Source organism: Watersipora subatra, chromosome 1 (genome assembly GCF_963576615.1).
Source record: "Watersipora subatra chromosome 1, tzWatSuba1.1, whole genome shotgun sequence".
Taxonomy (NCBI): Eukaryota; Metazoa; Bryozoa; class Gymnolaemata; order Cheilostomatida; family Watersiporidae; genus Watersipora; species Watersipora subatra.
In genome coordinates this window covers 60198901-60207359 of record NC_088708.1, presented here as the reverse complement: position 1 = coordinate 60207359, position 8459 = coordinate 60198901, and positions in this window count along the sequence as shown.

Genomic DNA, 8459 nt, shown 5'->3' with positions numbered 1-8459 from the left:
GTTTTTGTCTAAAAAATGTTAATTTTTGTTTCTGCATGTATTATAAGTATGGTTTGTTTATGTAATTTGTTCGTGAAGATATATTTGTAATATTTGATAGATTATTAGTATTACAAAACTTATAAGTTTGCAGATTTATAGCATATTATTCGATAGCATGATTGCGGTAATCTGAACACAGCTTACAATGGATCGACGCTCGTAACTCTTGTTCTATTGCACATAAAAAGCCAGTTTTGGCTGCAAACCGTAGCAAACATATTGATGAGTGCAATGATCTTTTATGTAACCTTGTCAAATATGCTTATAAAATAAAATGCGCTTTTAAATTTAAAACGAAATGAAAAACTTTAAAGCAATAAACAAATTGCAACGCAGACTATAAGATCATTGCAGGTTAATTGCAAGCAATAGACAAACTAATAGAGACATGTATCAGCTTCCTCATGCATATTTATTTAGAGATCTACGACGAGGTGAAGGTAAGTAAGCAAATTTCTTGCATCCAAAAGGGTTGATGTCGCAACGCCTAAAGGAGAGTGCAAAAAATGGGCGACATGAAATTCAACCGTAAAAGGGTTATATTTATCTTCTCAACATTCTGACGAGTGGTTTGAAAAATACAACACCACCCTTTATTTGAATTTCACCTCTAATAAAGCGCCATTCTAAGAAAAAAGTTAAAAAAAGAGCGCCATGACATTCAAATATAGGTTTTACGGTACGTAATTACAAGAAATTATAAGACCTGGAGACCGTAATTAATCACCATTTCTGCAGAGCATTATGGTCGACCGTACACAACAACAAAAAAGATGCTCAAGTTTATGAAAAACTACTGTGCAAGTGTTACAAGCTAGACAAATGTGTATGACACCATTTTATTTATTAACAGGAAGGATTCTGTCATAAACATAAACCATTTTGTGACTGATAGTAAAATGGCTGACCATAAAATTTTGTTAATTTTATATATGTCATTCAGTACTCATATCTGGGCCAGAGAAAAATATGGCTTTAGGTGATGCTTCGGAAACGTCAATATAAGAGATTAACCCATTCAGAAATTTACTTTGAATGTCCAAGTTATTTTATATTAGAGCATACTTTCTCATAAGAGTGCATTGCATTTTGTTTTATGCCTCCAGGGTCGTGAAAAACAGCAAGAAGTATTTCAAGTAACTACATACAGCATTAAAATGATTGCGTGTTTAGTAAGCTGAATTCATTCAAGTTAAATTCAAAGTTTTTATTACGTAGGGTCACAAAACTAAACTAACAAACGCGTTGCTCTCAAGTCTCTCAGACGGCTGTTACCCACAGCATTGGTCTCGAAAGTACAAACTCTATAAAGTAGTGCACATAGTGATGTTACATTTTATTGCAGATCATAACAACTAAATAGGTATTGGCTGCCTTTTTAGCGCATGTACTAAATTACAACAATTAAAAACACGTTATTCCACCGTATAATATCTTATTTAGGTATTTTGTTTCATAGTAGGCCTATGTTAACAAATTAACTTGTGCACATACTTGGATATTTCATACAGGAAATAGTGCCTTGAGATGCAAGTATAAATTGACAAACGAGCTCAGTCCAAGAACGAACGCATATGTCAAGATATGACTGTACATGACATAACTTACCCTAGGACACTTATATTTCGCTAGTATTTAGTTTCGTGAGTAGCACACAGAGTAAAATTTCGCTGCAACTTAATTTCGCGGCTCTGATGAGTGCGAAAATATAGTGGTATGAAAATAAATGCAGTGGAAAAAACATTACATTCCTCAGGTCCAGTTCACTAATAAGAAAAAAATTCAATTTGGGAATAGTTCGTATTTGTAAACCACAGGTGGAAATGTGTGGGTGAGATCGACAATTCAATTTGATCACTTGCTGCCATTTGTTTCTTAGACTATCAATGACGTCTAGGTCCCTCCCGCCGTGACTTTCACACTCGAATCCCAAGAAGAAGAAAATAGATAGGTAACAACCAACTTCACAACCAAAACTGTATAACCCTTACGCTGTCATAAACGCATTTATGCGTTTTCTAGGGGCCACTGACATAAACGCATTTTCTGACTTTCTCAGCAATTGTCTGGTAACCTGATTTTATTATTTGTTGACCACATAACCCACGGTCTTTAAGTGTTTTATGAAATTGACTGTGTTGTCCGAAAATTTCTCTATAAAATCAGCCTAAAACAACGAAGCAATTTTAAACTTTTGTTTGAGAATTTCTAATCTAAAAACGAACATTTTTCTGTGAGTTCATTAACTACCCCGCGCGAGTCATAAAACAGGTAATTAGTTGTTGATAACATAACAGACAATTTAGATTTTCGTGATTATACAAATAATTAAAGTAGAACTTGAAAAATACTGTATACATATCATGAAGCAATATCGGCAATTTCGGTAAAATGGCTGGCACTAGGCCGGTAACGAGTTTGTACATGATTGGCAGTGAAAGAGATAATGTGGTTGGACCTGATGAGGGTTGATATTGTTTTTGGATAGTAATAAAATTCATCACTGCAATAATTATTCTTCAATTTTACGACTTCACCTACCAGACTTTCATCCTCATCAGTTACAAATTCGGTGACTAAACTGATATTGCTTTGCCATGCTGCTCAGTTGGTGTATTAGCTATAATGAGTTTACCAGAAATTTCCCATTTATACTAACCACAGACGAAAGTTGCCTGCATTTCTAATATTACGATTTTATTGTGGATATCAACGAACAAAGCTATTTAACTTCGCGTTTTCGCTCGTTCGTTATGATAGTTTAGTTTCGCTCATTAAATTTTCGCGAGAGGATTACACCGCGAAAACGCGAAAGTTAGATGCCGCGAATACATAAGTGTCCTAGGGTATCTCATTTACATTGAATAAAAATTAAACTCAATGTATTTTTCATCATTTTAATGCTTATTTATAATTTGTATTATTTCTTCTTGTTTTTGTACTTTTAATAAACAAAATGTAATGTTTTGAAAAATTTCGGACATCCTATATGCTGTAAAGTACTTTGTTGGAATTTTATATCATATATCAAAAATTTCGCATGTATATAAGCGATTGTACAGTACCATGGACCCTCACCATACAATGTTAATTGATGTCGGTGTTGGAATCGCAGTGCTGGAAGCGCAAGGCGAAAACTTTGTACAGAGGGATATAGAAACCCATAGTAGATATTTAATGCAAAAACCCCCTAGTAAGAGTCATCAAAGTTTCATATACATTATGTACTTATTAAAAATTAGTCACAAAAAATAACATGTTAACCTTAGTAACTATACTTACCTACAGTAACTTAAGTGTATGTAGTGAATATGATCTGCAATAAAATGTAATGTTACAATGTAATATGTGCAGTACAAACCGTAGGGAGTTCGTACTTTCGAGGCAGACGAATGAAATAAATGTTGAATCTAACTTAAATGAATTTAGCTTACCAAACACATACTTAAAGCTAAGTTTTAGCATACATGTTATTTTAACTATTTTACTAAACTTCAAATTTTTCATCACTAAAATTTATCACGTTTCTGTTTCCAGTTTCATTTTCACAATGACTAATAACGAATAACGCCAAACTGAGCGAGATCAAGCGTCTCTTTCATCGTATCTCTTTCATTCATTGTTAGAGGGATTTCGGCGAATAGGTATTGACATATTTCTCATTCCGACGTAATCAGCACACTAACTGCCAAATTAGAATTTCAAGAGAAATTTTTGCTGATTGTGTATGGCCAAAAGTATTTTGTATGGAGAGGATGAACAATTAGCTTGTTCCACATCGCAAGGCTAAAAAATTGTGTAACAGGGTCATCATAACCGGAGGGAGCACTGTATATCAAAATTTGACGGTTTGTTTGCAACAGTTTCTGTTGCAATACTTTGGTTGCAAGTGCTTGACAGAAACCCATGCAAATACATTGGAAAATAATTATTGCAGAGACGTTTGATGATAAATTGTGGAGCTTCAAATAGCTAAATTTGCTGATAAAAACAATAGTGTAAACTAGCTGTTTACTTCTATTGACAAGCAGAGAACCAAATGACACGAACAGTGCTTTACAACTATATGTACATCAAAAACTCTTTACACCATGTGAATGTTTATAGTCTACTACCCCCTAGAAATAAAAGTATTTCCAGCAAATAAAGTAAAGCTGTGGGCTACATAGGGTAATGTTTTAAGACAGCCATGTTTATTAGTGAGCATTGTGATGATACTTCAGAGAACACAATCCAAACTTTATAAATGCTACTTAATTATAATACTCATATTGGCAATAAATTGCCGAAAAGAAGGTGTGTACATAAAACAAATTTCAACAATCAGTTAATATGTTGATCACAAAAAATTGTTATATCCATCAAATTTTAAAAATGGATAAATCTGCTCAGGGATAACAGAGTTGGTCAATGAGATGCAAAAGTGCTAAACAGAAACTAACATGTCAATGCCAAAGAAGGCATGTGCCGAACCCATTGATGTCTCAATAAATACACAACATTGTTCTGAGTAGCCATTATATAAACCATAGAAATCCTATATATGTAATGTTAGCATATATTCCTGGCATATTAACTGATCATTGGTCCAAAATGTGGAATCACAAATTTTAAACTCTCTCATGCCATGAAGTGTGAGAACAGAATTGTACACCAATATTTAGCATTTATCAAACAGGTTTTAGTATGAGCATTCTAAAATTTCGGTGTATCTGATAAGATATTTCTAGGTTGCTGTTAACAAAATTTCATCATTTTATTTTGTTAATTCAATGAACACGATTTGTGAGGATACTGTTGTTAACACTTAAATTTTCCAGCGGATGCCGAACGTTAAATGTTCAATAAACTAGGGCTAATACGTAAATGGGTTTCAGATAAAATTGCAATCACTTGTCTCCCTCTGCTAAGCTAAATATGTACGTGCTGTGAAAGGTCACAGATTAGGTGCAGGATTATTACAAATGAGTAAATTAGAGCTGTCAGGCGCTACATGATGGCCGGAGTATTAGCAGTGGGAGTTTGATAGCTGCCTAATTAGAAGCGCATAACATATCAGGAACTAATTGAAGAATTTCAATAGTTTCTTAGCGCTAGGTAAAGCGAAGACATACAGGTGATGGGAATGCTAGTGGACTTAGTTGGCCAATCGATGGTGAAGAATCAAATGTGACACAACATGACAGGTTGTGGCATGAATAAATTTCAAAGTAATGTATGGATTTTCATGATAAAATAGTATTACTGGCTAATCAAGACATTTATGAGGCTTTCTTAAATGAAACTATACAAGTAGCTTGGTCTTGGTAGAGTGAGGAAGGAGCACAATGAGCAGCACATAGCAGCTGTAAGAAGGCCCAGTACTGATATAAGATAATTTGTTGGCAGCTCTTTCTGCAAAATGGTTTAACTCACACAAACTGGTTCAACTCATGGTTTAACTGATCCAGACAAACAAACTTGCTAAATACTATTTTGTACTAATCAATATGTGTACATCGGGGTAGCTTTTCAAAATCAATGTAGCAATGAGTGAAGATGCAAGAAAATGAGAAGGCAAGTGAGACAGCTGGTGGCCTATATTTACTACATCGAAAAGTATCAAGGGACATGGAAAAGAGAAATACAAATCAAGCTACAATAATGATCATCATGTTACACACTGCTTCGGCAGCAAACCAGTCATCTCTATTTAAAATGGGAGCATCGGAAATAGCTCACCAATATTCAAAAGCAAAAGCATCTGAGTGCATCAGACATGTAAACTTATGAAGGACAAGCCATATTTCCTGTGCATAATGATTTATTAATTTTCTTTGATGATAGCATCAGAGCGTACGCATATAGGCTACAGTACGCATATAGGCTACACGGCATCACTGTCTGCCCTATAAAAAGTTCAAAGAGTAATAACCACATTGAAGCCAATTTGCATCTGCTAGTTAAAACTATTGATTAACACTCCTACCCGTGTTGTCATATGCACAAAGAAGCTAGGCTCCTTGATTACAGCATATTCCAGAAGACAGACGTATTTGCCTAGTCCTTTCAATACAATTTACATACATATATGTATCTCGTAGCAATCAATAACTTCTGGAAGCAGCATAGCGATATGAAAATATTTTTTGTGATAAAGAAAAATGCATTGGTCAGCTAACATTTTCCGCTTAACTTGAGATAGTACATTTTATCTGCTAGCCATAAAATGGGATGAACGTCCGAATTATAACAAGCTTATAAAACCAGTTTATTCTTTTGCAGGCCTTGTTTAACTTTTTTAAAAACTTAGAGGGTTAAAATAAAAAACAGCATATAAAAACCAAAAACAAACAAAATATATATATTCAGTGCATTAAATACCTGCGAGCTATTTTAAAAATTTTCATCTCCAATGGATTCATACCAGCACCTTTCCTACTGCCCTTTAATAATGTAGGCTCTAATGAATGTTTGTTATTTAAGCATTTCTTCCTTATATATAGCAACCGGTAATAAACAAAGAAAATTTAAGGCGATGTAAAAAATAAGCGCGAAAATTTTTAAACCTCTGTGATTGGTCATTAAGAAGTGTCAAGATAAGGTAAGTTGTAGAAATCACCAGAGCAGCATACATTCAGGTATTGGTCAGAAAATAAGGTTGCCATGAAAATTTATGAAATGATGCATAGAAAATCGACTACAGCTACATAAACAAAATTGCTAGGTAGGTTATCCTTATTAAAGGCATCGGCTATCATGGTAGCTGCGATATGTGCTCAGGCCTTTAGGGAATTATAGACAGTCTAATCAATTATATCTCTGTATATAGTAGCAAATGTCACAGATACATGCAAGTAGGCCGCAACTTGCCAATTAGTAAATGCACTAGAAGATACTACTAATATGTCACAGAACTAAAAATAATTTATATAAAACTGCAGGACTACTGTTAAAATGAGTACTGATGAGAAGAATGCAGATATGACCTGGCAGTTTAAAATAGAGTTTTTTTTTCAGCAGGTCAAGCAAATTCTCAATGACCACTTCTTGTGACTCACTGTAGGTTATTTGGTGACTGTGCTAATTTCTAAAGCTGGCGTTGATTAAATGTGACAAAAGAGTTAGAGGCGGCTTAGGCTCAAACTAGACCATTTGGTAAATGAATTTGCATTCTCAAATTGCTTGCTACAAAAATATGACATTTCATTAGTTGGCATTATATGGCAATTCATTGAAAGTTTAATTAAAATGATTTTCTGCAATAAAATGAACAATAGTAAAGTCCATTGATTTTTTGCAAAAAACACGTTTTTTATGTACAGTGAAACTTGGATAACTCAAACTTCAAGGGACCGAGCAAAAGTGTTCGAATTATCAGAGTGTTCAAGTTATCAGAGCACTGTCACAAATCCATGTATTTACTTATTTATTAGTAGATACATGAACATATACAAACTATAATATAAATCAAAAGCACAAATGGCTTGTTTCAAATTAAATGCTTCTAATGTAAAGTTTAAAACGTTTTTTATCAAAAAGTATAGAGATTTTTCTATCACTTGAGATTGGTTTGTTGTTTGAGGTGATGTTATTGCCAGGACGTTTTTTAGATTGACATTGGCAAAACTTGATCGTTGCTGAAATGCTCAAAAGAAAAGACATCTTTTTCTTTTGAGCGTTTTACCCACGATCAATTTTGCCGATTTTTCTTGAAGTTTATCCAAAGATTACCTTACTTTACCTGGCATTCGTTAAGAGCAACACTCCGAGGCAGTTCAATTAAAAGTTTTACGAGGTTTAACGGTACATTGTATATCACTAACGTTTTTTGAATGGATACTTATTGAATGTACACCCGTATTCTGTGTTTAGGTCAAACGATGAATAGTTTTTTTTAGCTAAGACAACGTATACGTTTAATTACAATTTTTAAGATGTTTTAAACATTCAACATTCCGACGTTGATTCAACTCGGAATCCATGTCGGAAAACTATTCATCACGGGCTAGCCGGGTCACGCACTCAAGGATTTTCGCCACGCAAATACAAAACAAAAACAACATGCTGTTTTTGTTTTGTATGTGCGTGGCGAAAATCCTTGCGCCTGTGACCCGGCTAGCCAGTGCTATTCATCGTATAGTAGTACGTATAAATCAAATTTCACCAAACCTTTAGAACAGTCGATGACAAAAATATTTTGCCGATGGAGGTAGTAACGACGCTTATGAATTACGAAAAGTTGAGGTTTACCTCTATGGCTTGAAATAAAGTGATTTTCTAAAGCGATAGCAACCGTTTCGGTAGCCAAAAAACAGTTCGAATTAACAGTGTTGAGTTCGAGTTATATAGAGCCATTTATCATTGCATGGGAACGGACCAAGCAAATCCAGTCGAGTTAGCCATGTGTTCGCTATATCTGAGGGCGAGTTATCCAT